The 15,356-nt window shown below is 42.4% G+C and overlaps 1 long non-coding RNA gene across 1 annotated transcript; it reads left to right on the forward strand.

The window, feature by feature from the left end:
• Positions 1-447: 447 nt before the first annotated feature.
• Positions 448-10,214, forward strand: LOC138672265 (uncharacterized). Its single transcript, XR_011319680.1, has 4 exons — positions 448-807; positions 1,659-2,001; positions 9,558-9,698; positions 10,170-10,214. It is a non-coding gene; the product is annotated as an uncharacterized lncRNA (long non-coding RNA).
• Positions 10,215-15,356: the final 5,142 nt, after the last annotated feature.

The following is a 15,356-nucleotide window of genomic DNA, read 5'->3' on the forward strand; positions in this document are numbered from 1 at the left end:
TAAAAAACTATAAAAATGGGACAAAACTAAGGACCTCGTTGAGGCCCTTAGGACGAATGCAGTCAATTCGGACAATCCATTGTGCTTCCAGTTGAGCAAGGCGTTTTTTCATATCTCCTCCTCGTCCATCCATCAAAACACGATCAATGCCACGTACCCGTAATAAATGACTGTTAGTCATGTTTCTCTTTGAAGTGCCTAGGAATTGGCTTTAAAAATTCATCAGCCGACGAATTCTGTGCTGCTTTAATACTGCGGACATGTTCCCTAACTCTAACACGTAGTTGGCGTGATGTCAGGCCCACATAAATGAGGCCACAGGGACATGTGGCATAGTATACCACATGGTCAGTGGAGCAAGTGATGTGTTGGGTGATCCGACCCAGATGGGGCTTCTTCCCCTGCCGAGATTGTGCGGCATCTAAGAACTTGGAACGCTGCTTTATCTGTTTGTCTAGCGATGGATCCAAAGAATTTCGGATCACCCAACACATCACTTGCTCCACTGACCATGTGGTATACTATGCCACATGTCCCTGTGGCCTCATTTATGTGGGCCTGACATCACGCCAACTACGTGTTGGAAATTGAGCTTCAATCCTACTTCTATTTTTCAGGCTGAGCTGTTTGATATATTGGAAGAAGCATTTACTGATGGACTTATTAGCAAGGATTTGAAAGATGGCCTGGTTCCCGGTGCACCTCGGACACCGTGTCTATATTTGTTACCCAAAGTTCATAAAAATTTGACGTGTCCAACTGGACGACCAATTGGGTCCGGAAATGGGGGACTCACGGAGAATATAGGTAAGATGTTGGATTTTCATCTCCAACCTATCGTTGAAACTTTACCGTCTTATCTCAGAGATACGGGGGACATCTTATCTAAAATTCTGAACATTAATTTGGAACCAGATATGTGGTTGGTGACATTAGATGTAGAGTCCCTCTACACGTCAATTAGGCATGTAGATGGCTTGGAAGCAGTGAGTTTTTTTTTTTCTGAATAATTCTGATATTGATGATCACTACAGCAGATTTTTACTATCTCTGCTTGAGTTTGCATTAACTCACAACTTCTTTATTTTTAAGGAGGCACTCTACCTGCAGCTCCAGGGTACAGCCATGGGGGCGGCCTTTGCGCCGTCCTATGGCTACGTTCACATTTGCGTTGTGCGCCGCTGCGTCGGCGACGCAAATAAAAATGCACCAAAACGCACGCTAAAACTCTGCGTTTTGCGACGCATGCGTCCTTTTTTGCCGAAATTTGGACGCAAAAAAAATGCAACTTGTTGCGTTTTCTGCGCCCAACGCTTGCGGCAAAAAAAAACATGCGTCGCACAACGCACCACAACGCATGTCCATGCGCCCACCATGTTAAATATAGGGGCGCATGACGCATGCGGCGCCGCTGCAGCACCCGACGCAAACAAGCAAAACGCTAATGTGAACGTAGCCTAAGCATGTCTGTTCCTGGGGCTGTGGGAGAGAAAAGTCTTTATCACAGATACCACTCCATTATCATCTAGTGTACTTATGTGGACCAGGTATATAGATGATGTTTTTGCAATCTGGCAAGGCACTGAGAAGGACCTCTTAAAGTTTGTGGAAGAATTAAATGTTAATGATTCTAACATCAAACTCACCTGCCATTACAGCCGTGACTGCGTCGACTTCTTGGACGTACACATCTATAAGGACGAAGATGGTTTCTCACAGAGTGACCTGCATCGAAAGGAAACGTCAGTCAACAGTCTACTACACTCCACTTCAGCTCACCCCAGGCACCTCAAGAATAGTATTCCCTATGGACAATTCCTTAGGGCAAAACGGATTTGCTCGGAAGGTACATTTTATCAAAAACAAGCGGAGGACATTTCCAAACGTTTTATGGATCGTGGTTACTCATCAAGGACAGTCAGACGTTGTAGGAGGAGGGCCTCATTGATTGACAGAGCTAATCTCCTGAAGACCAAAAAGGAATCTCAAGCATCTAACCAGGTGAGATTCATAGCCACCTATTCCAGCAATTCCACAATGGTAAAGGAAATCCTGGGCAAGTATTGGCCCATCATTAAACATGACACTATACTGACCAACTGTCTTACCAACGTACCCTCCATTACTTACCAGAGGAATAAAAACTTACGTGACTTACTCACCCATAGCCATTATAGAGGCCAGGGACCCAAATGTGCCTTTGGCTCAAAGGGCCCCAGATGGGGCTTCTTCCCCTGCCGAGATTGTGCGGCATGTAAGAACTTGGAACGCTGCTTTACCTGTTTGTCTAGCGATGGATCCAAAGAATTTCGGATCACCCAACACATCACTTGCTCCACTAACCATGTGGTATACTATGCCACATGTCCCTGTGGCCTCATTTATGTGGGCCTGACGTCACGCCAACTACGTGTTAGGCCGGCCTCACACTAGCGAGTTTTACGGACGTAAGAGCGCAGAAACTATGTCCGTAAAACTCGCATAACATACGGCACAATTATTCTCTATGCCCCTGTTCCTATCTGCCGTATTTTACTGATCAGTATTATACGGCTTTCTACGGCCGTAGAAAATCGCAGCATGCTGCGTTTGTCACCGTATTGCGCAAATAAAACGTCAATGAAAGTCTATGGAAGCCCCAAAAATACGGATTACACACGGACCAGCAGTGTGACTTGTGAGGAATACGCAGCGCTGTTAGAGAGAAAAGCCGGCAATTCAGTGCGGTGTACAGTAAAATCACACTGACAGCTTACAGTAGAATAGGTAGAATAAATGTGTACACATAGAATAGGTATATATGTATGTATGTATGTATGTATATATATATATATATATATATATATATAATGTCAGTGAGACACATATGTACAGTTAGGTCCATATATATTTGGACAGAGACAACATTTTTCTAATTTTGGTTATAGCCATTACCACAATGAATTTTAAACAAAACAATTCAGATGCAATTGAAGTTCAGACTTTCAGCTTTCATTTGAGGGTATCCACATTAAAATTGGATGAAGGGTTTAGGAGTTTCAGCTCCTTAACATGTGCCACCCTGTTTTTATAGGGACCAAAAGTAATTGGACAATTGATTCCAAGGCTATTTCATGGACAGGCGTGGGCAATCCCGTCGTTATTTCATTCTGAATTAAGCAGATAAAAGGATTGGAGTTGATTTGAGGTGTGGTGCTTGCATTGGAAAGGTTTTGCTGTGAAGTAAACATGAGGTCAAAGGAGCTCTCCATGCAGGTGAATGAAGCCATCCTTAAGCTGCGAAAACAGAAAAAACCCATTCGAAAAAATTGCTACAATATTAGGAGTGGCAAAATCTACAGTTTTGTACATCCTGAGAAAGAAAGAAAGCACTGGTGAACTCATCAATGCAAAAAGACCTGGGCGCCCACGGAAGACAACAGTAGTGGATGATCCCAAAATAATCTGCATGGTGAAGAGAAACCCCTTCACAACAGCCAACCAAGTGAACAACACTCTCCAGGAGGTAGGCGTGTCAATATACAAATCTACCATAAAGAGAAGACTGCATGAAAGTAAATACAGAGGGTTCACTGCACGGTGCAAGCCACTCATAAGCATCAAGAAGAAAAAGGCTAGACTGGACTTTGTTAAAAAAAATCTAAAAAAGCCAGCACAGTTCTGGAAGAACATTCTTTGGACAGATAAAACCAAGATCAACCTCTACCAGATTGATGGAAAGAGAAAAGTATGGCGAAGGCGTGATACAGCTCATGATCTAAAGCACCACATCATCTGTAAAACACGGCGGAGGCAGTGTGATGGCTTCGGCATGCATGGCTGCCAGTGGCACTGGGTCACTAGTGTTTATTGATGATGTGACACAGGACAGAAGCAACTGAATGAATTCTGAGGTATTCAGACATACTGTGTGTTCAGATCCAGCCAAACTGATTGGTCGTCGTTTCACACTACAGATGGACAATGACCCAAAACATAAAGCCAAAGCAACCCAGGAGTTTATTAAAGCAAAGAAGTGGAATAATCTTGAATGGCCAAGTCAGTCACCTGATCTCAACCCAATTGAGCAGCATTTCACTTGTTAAAGACTAAACTTCAGACAGAAAGGCCCACAAACAAACAGCAACTGAAAACCACTGCAGTGAAGGCCTGGCAGAGCATAAAAAAGGAGGAAACACAGCGTCTGGTGATGTCCATGAGTTCAAGACTTCAGGCAATCATTGCCAACAAAGGGTTTTCAACCATGGACTAAAAATGAACATTTTATTTAAAATTATTGAATCTGTCCAATTACTTTTGGTCCCTTTAACCCTGCTGTTCTGTTGGTCAAAAATGACCGACTTTGAACTTCAATATTCTTTAAAATATTCAAGATGCGGCTCTGAAACCCGTGGCCGACCGACCCATCCTCATTTAAGTCAATCAACCACAAGTTTCAGAACCGCATCTTGAACACCCCAAAAAATACCAAAGTTCAAAATAGGTCTCCCCAGACCGAACAGAACAGCAGGGTTAATAACAGGGTGGCACATGTTAAGGAGCTGAAACTCCTAAACCCTTCATTCAATTTTAATATGGATACCCTCAAATGAAAGCTGAAAGTCTGAACTTCAACTGCATCTGAATTGTTTTGTTTAAAATTCATTGTGGTAATGTCTATAACCAAAATTAGAAAAATGTTGTCTCTGTCCAAATATATATGGACCTAACTGTATATACATTAATATTTCATCCAGTGCGATATAGCAGAAAGCCGGTAATTCAATTGCCGGCTTTTGCTTTCTCCTTCCTAAACCCGACATGATATGAGACATGGTTTACATACAGTAAACCATCTCATATCACCATTTTTTTTTGCATATTCCACACTACTAATGTTAGTAGTGTGTATATGCAAAATTTGGCCGTTCTAGCTATTAAATTAAAGGGTTAAATGGCGGAAAAAATTGGCGTGGGCTCCCGCACAATTTTCTCCGCCAGAGTAGTAAAGCCAGTGACTGAGGGCAGATATTAATAGCCTGGAGAGGGTCCATGGTTATTGGCCCCCCCCCTGGCTAAAAACATCTGCCCCCAACCACCCCAGAAAAGGCACATCTGGAAGATGCGCCTATTCTGGCACTTGGCCACTCTCTTCCCATTCCCGTGTAGCGGTGGGATATGGGGTAATGAAGGGTTAATGTCACCTTGCTATTGTAAGGTGACATTAAGCCAAATTAATAATGGAGAGGCGTCAATTATGACACCGATCCATTATTAATCCAATACTAGTAAAGGGTTAAAAAAAAACACACACACATTATTAAAAATTATTTTAATGAAATAAAAACAAAGGTTGTTGTAATAATTTATTCTACGCTCAATCCAATCACTGAAGACCCTCGATCTGTACCAAAAAAAAAAAACCAACAAGATCCATACCTTCCGCAGATCTTTAACGTCCAACGATGTAAATCCATCTGAAGGGGTTAAAATATTTTGCAGCAAGGAGTTCTGCTAATGCAGCGCAGCTCCTTGCTGCAAAACCCCGGAGAATGAAGGTAAAGTAGGTCAATGACCTATATTTACCTTCATTTGCGGTGAGGCGCCCTCTGCTGGCTGTTCCTAGATCGTGGGAACTTTCCTAGAAAGCTCCCAGGCTCGAGTTCATATGAGGACAACCAGCAGAGGGCGCCTCACCGCAAATGAAGGTAAATATAGGTCATTGACCTACTTTACGTTCATTCCCCGGGGTTTTGCAGCAAGGAGCTGCGCTACATTAGCAGAACTCCTTGCTGCAAAATATTTTAACCCCTTCAGATGGATTTACATCGTTGGACGTTACAGATCTGCGGAAGGTATGGATCTTGTTGGTTTTTTTTTTTTTGGTACAGATCGAGGGTCTTCAGTGATTGGATTGAGCGTAGAATAAATTATTACAACAACCTTTGTTTTTATTTCATTAAAATAATTTTTAATAATGTGTGTGTGTTTTTTTTAACCCGTTACTAGTATTGGATTAATAATAGATGGGTGTCATAATTGACGCCTCTCCATTATTAATTTGGCTTAATGTCACCTTACAATAGCAAGGTGACATTAACCCTTCATTACCCCATATCCCACCGCTACACGGGAATGGGAAGAGAGTGGCCAAGTGCCAGAATAGGCGCATCTTCCAGATGTGCCTTTTCTGGGGTGGCTGGGGGCAGATGTTTTTAGCCGGGGGGGGGGGGGCAATAACCATGGACCCTCTCCAGGCTATTAATATCTGCCCTCAGTCACTGGCTTTACTACTCTGGCGGAGAAAATTGCGCGTGAGCCCACGCCAATTTTTTCCGCCATTTAACCCATTTATTTAATAGCTAGAGCGCCCAAATTTTGCATATACACACTACTGGCATTAGTAGTGTGGAATATGCAAAACAAAATGGTGATATGAGATGGTTTACTGTATGTAAACCATGTCTCATATCATGTCGGGTTTAGGAAGGAGATAGCAAAAGCCGGCAATTGAATTAACGGCTTTAAAGTTAAGTAGCGCTGTATGAAGTAATAATATATATACATATATGTGTCTACTGAGATATATATATATATATATATATATATATATATATATATATATATATATATATATATATATATATATATATAGAACAGCACAAGATGTACTTATCTTCAAGTGCACGGCCCCAGGATAACAGTCCTTGTATCCAACTCTATCAATATAAGGCAAAAAAGAGGCAGCACTCCATATTTGCAATGTTCAACGTGCAGGATTTAATCAACCCACTGTTCAGGGCGACGTTTCGGCTCAGACTGAGCCTTTCTCAAGGCTTGAGAAAGGCTCAGTCTGAGCCGAAACGTCGCCCTGAACAGTGGGTTGATTAAATCCTGCACGTTGAACATTGCAAATATGGAGTGCTGCCTCTTTTTTGCTATATATATATATATATATTTCCTTTTTTTTTTTTTTTTACACATGGATCCCTTGTATAGCCGTATGTCGGTTTTGCAAGCCTGCGAGAAAAACACGCAGTACGGATGCCATACGGATTACATACGGAGGATGCCATGCGCAAAAAACGCTGACACACCCTGCCTACGGAGGAGCTTCGGACCACTATTTTGGGGACTTTTCAGCGTATTACGGCCGTAAAAAACGGACCGTATTTTCATACGCTGAGTGTGAAGCCGGCCTTAGAGTTAGGGAGCATGTCCGCAGTATTAAAGCAGCACAGAATTCGTCGGCTGATGAATTTTTAAAGCCAATTCCTAGGCACTTCAAAGAGAAACATGACTAACAGTCATTTATTACGGGTACGTGGCATTGATCGTGTTTTGATGGATGGACGAGGAGGAGATATGAAAAAACGCCTTGCTCAACTGGAAGCACAATGGATTGTCCGAATTGACTGCATTCGTCCTAAGGGAGAAAAAACCAAAAAACTAACGCAAGACCTAAAACAATATATTTTAATATAATAATTAAAAAGAAAAAAATGACAAAAATATCAAAAAGACCAATAGGAGGGATCCTACGGGAAAATCGGGTACTCTGGTATAAAAAATGCCAGAAAAAATATAAATACAAATATATGGGAAAGGGCTAGGGAAGATAGATGTGCCTATCCCTACTAAATTCCCTTCCTGACAGCGGAGGTTGGCACCCTGGGATACGATATGGCGCCCCCGCTCAACGTAGACTGTCCCTAATGTCCCTAAAAAGGAATCCCTCAAAAAAAAGCCACCACCAACAATAACACCACCAAAACAAAACAAGAAAAAAAGTGTTAAATTAAAAATGCTGCTAAATTCTGGCTAAAGATGCACTAAAGACAAAATGCAAAATTGGTAAACTCTGGCCTCTAATGTGAGCTAGAGAGTAAATAGGCAGAACACTCTGAAAAAAAAAAAAAAAGATAATGGATAAGTATACGTAAATTATAATACCCTCATACCACCACTGCAATATAGAGAGAGATTGGTATTATCCTCATATGTACTTTTTAGTACTTAGATAGGTCAAAAATAAAAAAATACAGAATGCAGATCTGATAGCATAATCATCTGACAGAGTGTAAAGAGATTGGTGTGCTCTCCACGCTCACCGTAAATTCCTCTCGTGGTACTGTAACGTCTATCTGACTCAAATCAATTAGGCCAAGTACTTGGATAATGTGCTCAGAGATCAATTATAGATAGATAATAGATATTTTATTTTATTGGCATTACCTGCCATACATAAACACGGAGGTTTGATGTTGTAGCCGAGCTTTCAGGGCTCATTAATGAGCGTACCTTATAGTCCAGTAACTCTTTCAACACTCAGCATAATTAGCCCGAGTAGTTAGATATCAAGATATTAATCAATGAGTTACCAGTGCAAGTTAAATAACCTCGTGGCACCAAACAGAAAACAAAAAGCAAAAAACAGAAAAAGAGTATCCTTGCCAGAGTAATGAATATATATATATATAAAACATGAGCAGTGGCATAAACACCTGAAATGTATATCAATCACTTGGTCATATGGGCTTTGTTAGGTGAACATAGAAAACATCCCCGCAAAAATAAGAAAAGAATGTTTCTGTTAATACAGTACTCGTATGGCTAACATGCCCAGAGAAAGCAAATAGTGACCCACTCAAGAAGACCCATGGGTCTCATGCCCACATAAGACCGTTTTTCCTTCAAATGAAGGTATATTTAGTAGGTAGAACCCTAGACGATATTAATAGTCACTCTGTCAGGGCCAATACAAAGACCACAGTGAAGTGAAATCCAGGTGTTATTCAAGTTGTGCCTAATAGCCCATATCAACGCCAGCCAGACAGCATAAACATGTGAATAAAGAACACTTATCTCGAAGAGACAGATGTCTCATCCCTACGCGTTTCGCCCCATAAGTCAGTCCAAAAGGGGCTCATCAGGGGATTGCCATTAATAGGCACAGAAGCAGCGGGCGATGTGAGCGCTGCACGCGGTCCAGAGAAAGCTGTAATGGAAACAGCGTTCCCGCAGTATATGCCGAACACCCGGAAGTAGAGCGACCACTTCCGGGGTAACTCTAAGGTGTGCTATTGCGCATATGCAGAAAAATACAGAAGGACACTGCGCAGGTGAAGCAGTGCGCATTACTAGTATGGACGAGGGCTGACAATTATATGCGCACAAAGGGAGCAGGATTGAACGCTAGTAAAGGATACACAACAATGCGCATGCGCACAGCCATATCAAGGAGTCCCCTAGTGCGCATGCCCAGGTTTGTCCAATATCAAGCAAAGGGGCCCTTAGATAGTAAATAGCGATCAAAAAATGCCAGCGCTAATAAGGTGACAACTGTAGTCACCAGGAGGGTATAAAAAGAGTAAATAAACGGCATATAGATAACAATGTAGTGCATTCGTCCTAAGGGCCTCAACGAGGTCCTTAGTTTTGTCCCATTTTTATAGTTTTTTAGTTTTTTATAGACACCCTTGTTTCTGTAAAAAACTTTTTATATCTAGTGTTTGTGGTTTTAATAATTGTTCTGTTTCTTTGGTACTTATATATTTTCTCTTTTATCTATTTAACAGACCTCATTCGCCTCCTTATCTTCCTTTTTTATCCTTCATGATCTCAGGAAGCGCAATCAGACCTCTTCAACACGAGCCAGGAAGCCAAGAATTGCAATCTATTGATTTATACGACTAATATTACTAGAATGCAGTTTTTCGGTGATCACTTAATAATTTTTTATTACTCTTGTATTATCTTGGCTCTTTATTGAGCTGTATTCTCTGCATCCTGTATACTTAATGTTTTCGTAATTATATCCTGTGCACCCATATATATGTGTACTCTGTTGTGCATGTCTTCTTTTACACTTGTAACAATTTCTCACATGCATTATTGTTTTTTATGAATTCCTTTTTTCGTCAACTCACCTTCTGACTCACTCATTAGTCATATGTTTCACACTTAATCTTTCTTGTCCCCTTATTCATGAGTCACTACATCTCCACCTATCACATGTATCTTATCATGTATACACTGTTTACATGTATGCATGCATGGGATCTGAAGTTTCCCCTTTTTTTCACGGTCCCTCTTCTCTACTTCATCCTTCTATGTTTATGTTTAATTGGTGCTTCATAAACTTGTATCTAGTTTTTTTTATTTTTATATTTTTTTATTTTTATTTTCAGCTCTATTCCGGTATCCTTTTGCGCACATTACTCACCTCTTGTCACTTCACCATCACTGGTCAGGTATGTGCACTTATTACTGTTGGTTCTTGGTTTGTACTCCCAGTTTGCTTGCGCTGCCTCCTGCGTCCTACTTTCCTCTCAGCGGCGTGCGCCTCTCCTGGCTGGCATGACCCGGTTGCCGTGGATACGCGTCCTTGCAGCGTCGCACATCTGACCCCTTCCACTGACGCGTCAGTGCGGGGCGCGGCTGTGTGACGTCGGACGCCGACTCTGCCACTTCCGGTGATCGCTGTGCCTGGGCAGGCGCCGCCATTGCCGCTGAGAGATTTCATGCTCTATATAAGGAGACCTCTACTCCCCTCACACTAGCGTTCCCCGAGGAAGCAACAGATGCGAAACGCGCGTCGGGGCCCCTCTTTCCACGCACAGCAGCAGGTTGGTTCGCCTCCTTATTTGTTTCTCCCATATCTCCTATCCTTCTATATTACCATGCATGTGCAGCCCTGAGTGTATCTACATATTAATATATGGGACTTCCCAGAACCTTTGTGGCTATGCACTACCACTAACGAGTCATATTGGGTATCTTTTGATGTTAGGATTGCATTAAGCACTTTATCATATTTGTATATATACTCCTCTACCCCTGAACCCAGGACCTTTGTGGCTATGCACTACTACTAACGAGTCATATTGGGTATCTTTTGATGTTAGGATTGCATTAAGCACTTTATCATATTTGTATATATACTCCTCTACCCCTGAACCTTCCTACATCCGGATATTACCTTGGAGCTTGTCTATTGGTGTGGTTACCGCTATGTATAAGTATTTAATTATAGAACTGTCTTCCATTTCTTGAGTATTTAACCACGCCATATATATATGTATAAATATATTACTCATATGCTATATTTATGATTCGCTCCCATAGATAGTTTGGTATTGATTTTTATATATTTGTATTTCTGTACTATCTGGCTACAGTATCCGTGCGTGGCACTAGTGTTGCCTCTCTCTTTTCATTGTGTCTTTTTTTACTTCTGTTCTTATTGTTGTATTTTTATCCCCTAGTTTTTTCAATAAAGTGTTATTTTTAAGCTCAAGTGTCCAGTTTTTTTTTGGTATTCAGACCTTAGAGAAATTATCAGGAGAGAAGTAAGATTCCTTGAAAATCCTTGTCCCAAAGGGAGCCTTCCAAGAGAAGGGAGCTTAGCGACTCAGATTCAGATTCGTCTACTGCTCCTAGGAAAGAATGATTCGGAAGCCTCCGTATCCTCGGCATCCTCTTCAGAGGAGGATGCTAATAGATTGTTTCTCGCTAGACCAGATAGACAGACTGGTTAAATCAATCAGATCCACCATGGCGGTGGCTGAGGAAAAACAAGAACTTTCAGCGCAAGACCTAATGTTTGGCGGTCTAGACTGTTGTGAATTCTGCTCTTGGGTTCCCTCCAGTGGTTGTTGGTGGGAATGCAGTTGTCTGACTCCCAGTCCTGGCCAGGTGTATCGGATAATTACAATTCTGACTGGGATATTTAGGTGTGTTAGATTCATTAGCCCTTGCCAGTTGTCAATGTTTCTTTGGAAGTATTGGTTCTCTGCCTGGCCTCACCTGCTTAGCTGCCAATTTCAGCAAAGATAAGTGTTTTGTTTTTGTTTCTGTGGCACACTGCTGTGTGCTTGTTTCAGTTTATTCCTGCTCTGTTTGTAGGATTCACTGGAGTTGCAGATATACGCTCCTACATCTTCAATTAGATGTAGGAAGTTTTTGTATATCCTCTGTGGATTTTTTGAAGGGTTTTAATACTGACCGCACAGAACTCCGTCCTATCCTGTCCTATCTAGCTAGAGTGGCCTCCTGTGCTAAATCCTGTTTTTTCTGCCTGTGTGTTTTTTCCTCTCCGACTCACCGCCAATATTTGTGGGGGCTGTCTATTCTTTGGGGATTTTCTCTGAGGCAAGATAGTATTCCGATTTCCATCTTAAGGGGAATTTAGTCCTCCAGCTGTGACGAGGTGTCTAGGTGTGTTAGGTACACTCCACAGCTACTTCTAGTTGCGGTGTTAAGTTCAGGGTTGCGATCAGTATAGTGGCCACTTTCTCCAGTGAAAGTTCTCATGCAGCTCCAAGGTCAACGGATCATAACAGTACAACTGGCCAACAATGAGTTAATTGCATCTCAGAAGAAGAGAGGAAAGATCTTGAGCCATTTTTTTTTCTCCAGTCTGTTTTGTCTTCTCCTCCCTCTTTATCTCTGGGTGGCTGAAGAGCCTTGTGCTAGCATGAATGTTCAGGAATTAGCTTCTCATATAGACCAGCTTGCTGCTAGAGTACAGGGTATTTCTGATTACATTGTTCAGACTCCTGCTTTAGAACCGAAGATACCTACTCCTGATTTGTTTTTTGGTGACAGGTCCAAATTTTTGAGTTTTAAAAACAACTGTAAACTGTTTTTTGCATTGAAACCTCGATCCTCCGGTGATTCCATTCAACAAGTTAAAATCATCATTTCCCTGCTGCGTGGTGATCCACAGGATTGGGCATTTTCCCTGGAATCTGGGGATCCTGCTTTGCTTAATGTAGACTCCTTCTTTCAGGCGTTAGGATTACTGTATGATGAACCTAATTCGGTGGATCAAGCTGAGAAGACCTTGTTGGCCCTGTCTCAGGGTCAAGAGGCGGCAGAATTATATTGTCAGAAATTCAGAAAATGGTCTGTATTGACTAAATGGAATAATGATGCTTTGGCGGCAATTTTCAGAAAGGGTCTTTCTGAATCCATTAAAGATGTTATGGTGGGGTTTCCCACGCCTTCCGGTCTGAGTGATTCTATGTCTCTGGCCATTCAGATTGACCGGCGCTTGCGGGAGCGCAGAACTGTGCGCGCTATGGCGTTATTCCCAGAGTAAATTCCTGAGCCTATGCAGTGTGATAGGATTCTGTCTAAAACAGAACGACAAGGTTTCAGACGTCTCAATAGGTTGTGTTATTATTGTGGCGACGCTTCCCATGTCATTTCTGTCTGCCCTAAGCGGACCAAGAAGATCGCCAGTTCATTTACCATCAGTACTGTACAACCTAAATTTCTGTTATCTGTGTCCTTGATCTGTTCATTGTCGTCATTTTCTGTCATGGCGTTTGTGGATTCAGGCGCCGCCTTGAACTTAATGGACTTTGTTTGCCAGGCGTTGTGGTTTTCCCTTGCAGCCTTTGCAGAACCCTATTCCTTTAAGGGGCATTGATGCTACACCCTTGGCTAAAAATAAGCCCCAGTTTTGGACACAGGTGACCATGCGCATGGCGCCAGCCCATCAGGAAGATTGTCGATTTCTGGTGTTGCATAATTTGCATGATGCTATCGTGCTGGGTTTTCCATGGTTGCAGGTACATAATCCTGCTTTGGATTGGAAGTCCATGTCTGTGACTAGTTGGGGTTGTCAGGGGGTTCATAATGATGTTCCTTTGATGTCAATCTCCTCTTCTCCCTCTTCTGAAATTCCAGAGTTTTTGTCTGATTTTCAGGATGTATTCGATGAGCCCAAGTCCAGTTTCCTGGGACTGCGATTGTGCTATTGACTTGATTCCAGGCTGTAAGTTTCCTAAGGGTCGACTTTTTAATCTATCTGTGCCTGAACATACCGCCAGGAGTCTTTGGAGAAAGGGCATATTCGGCCATCTTCTTCACCATTGGGAGCGGGGTTCTTTTTTGTTGCTAAAAAAGATGGTTCCTTAAGACCCTGTATTGATTATCGCCTCTTGAATAAGATCACGGTCAAGTTTCAATATCCTTTACCTTTGCATTCCGATTTGTTTGCTAGGATTAAGGGAGCTAGTTGGTTTACTAAGATTGACCTTCGGGGGGCTTATAATCTTGTTCGTAGTTCGTATTAAGCAGGGTGATGAATGGAAAACTGCGTTTAACACGCCCGAGGGCCATTTTTAATACCTTGTGATGCTATTCGGACTCTCTAATGCTCCATCTGTTTTTCAGTCCTTCATGCATGATATCTTCCGGGATTATCTTGATAAATTCTTGATTGTATATTTGGACGATATTTTGATTTTTTTCCGATGATTGGGAGTCTCATGTGCAGCAGGTCAGGATGGTATTTCAGATCCTTCATGACAATGCCTTGTTTGTGAAAGGGTCTAAGTGTCTTTTTGGGGTGCAGAAGGCTTCCTTTTTGGGCTTTATTTTTTCTCCCTCGTCTATAGAGATGGATCCGGTTAAGGTTCAGGCCATTCATGATTGGATTCAGCCCACATCCGTGAAGAGCCTTCAGAAATTTTTGGGTTTTGCTAATTTTTATCGCCGTTTCATTGCTAATTTTTCCAGCGTGGTTAAACCCTTGACTGATTTGACGAAGAAGGGCGCTGATGTGGCAAATTGGTCCCCTGCGGCTGTCTCTGCCTTTCAGGAACTTAAACGTCGTTTTACTTCTGCTCCTGTGTTGCGTCAACCGGATGTTTCTCTTCCGTTTCAGGTTGAGGTTGACGCTTCTGAGATTGGGGGCAGGGGCTGTTTTGTCTCAGAGGGATCCTGTTGGTTCCTTAATGAAACCGTGTGCCTTCTTTTCCTGTAAGTTTTCGCCTGCTGAACGCAATTATGATGTCGGCAATCGGGAGTTGTTGGCTATGAAGTGGGCATTTGAGGAGTGGCGACATTGGCTTGAGGGAGCTAAGCACCGAATTGTGGTCTTGACCGATCATAAGAATCTGATTTACCTCGAGTCTGCCAAACGGTTGAATCCTAGACAGGCTCGATGGTCCTTGTTTTTTTCTCGTTTTGATTTCGTGGTCTCGTACCTTCCGGGTTCTAAGAATATTAAGGCTGATGCACTCTCTAGGAGTTTTTTGCCTGATTCTCCTGAAGTCTTGGAATCGGTCGGTATTCTGAAAGAAGGGGTGGTCCTTTCTGCCATTTCTCCTGATTTACGACGGGTTCTTCAGGAATTTCAGGCTGACAAACCTGACTGTTGTCCTGTGGGGAAACTGTTTGTTCCTGACAGATGGACTAGTAGAGTGATTTCTGAGGTTCACTGTTCCGTGTTGGCTGGTCATCCTGGCATTTTTGGTACCAGAGACTTGGTTGGTAGGTCCTTTTGGTGGCCTTCTTTGTCATGTGATGTGCGTTCTTTTGTGCAGTCCTGTGGGACTTGTGCGCGGGCCAAGCCTTGTTGC

The sequence above is a fragment of the Ranitomeya imitator genome, chromosome 3, assembly GCF_032444005.1.
Source record: "Ranitomeya imitator isolate aRanImi1 chromosome 3, aRanImi1.pri, whole genome shotgun sequence".
Taxonomy (NCBI): domain Eukaryota; kingdom Metazoa; phylum Chordata; class Amphibia; order Anura; family Dendrobatidae; genus Ranitomeya; species Ranitomeya imitator.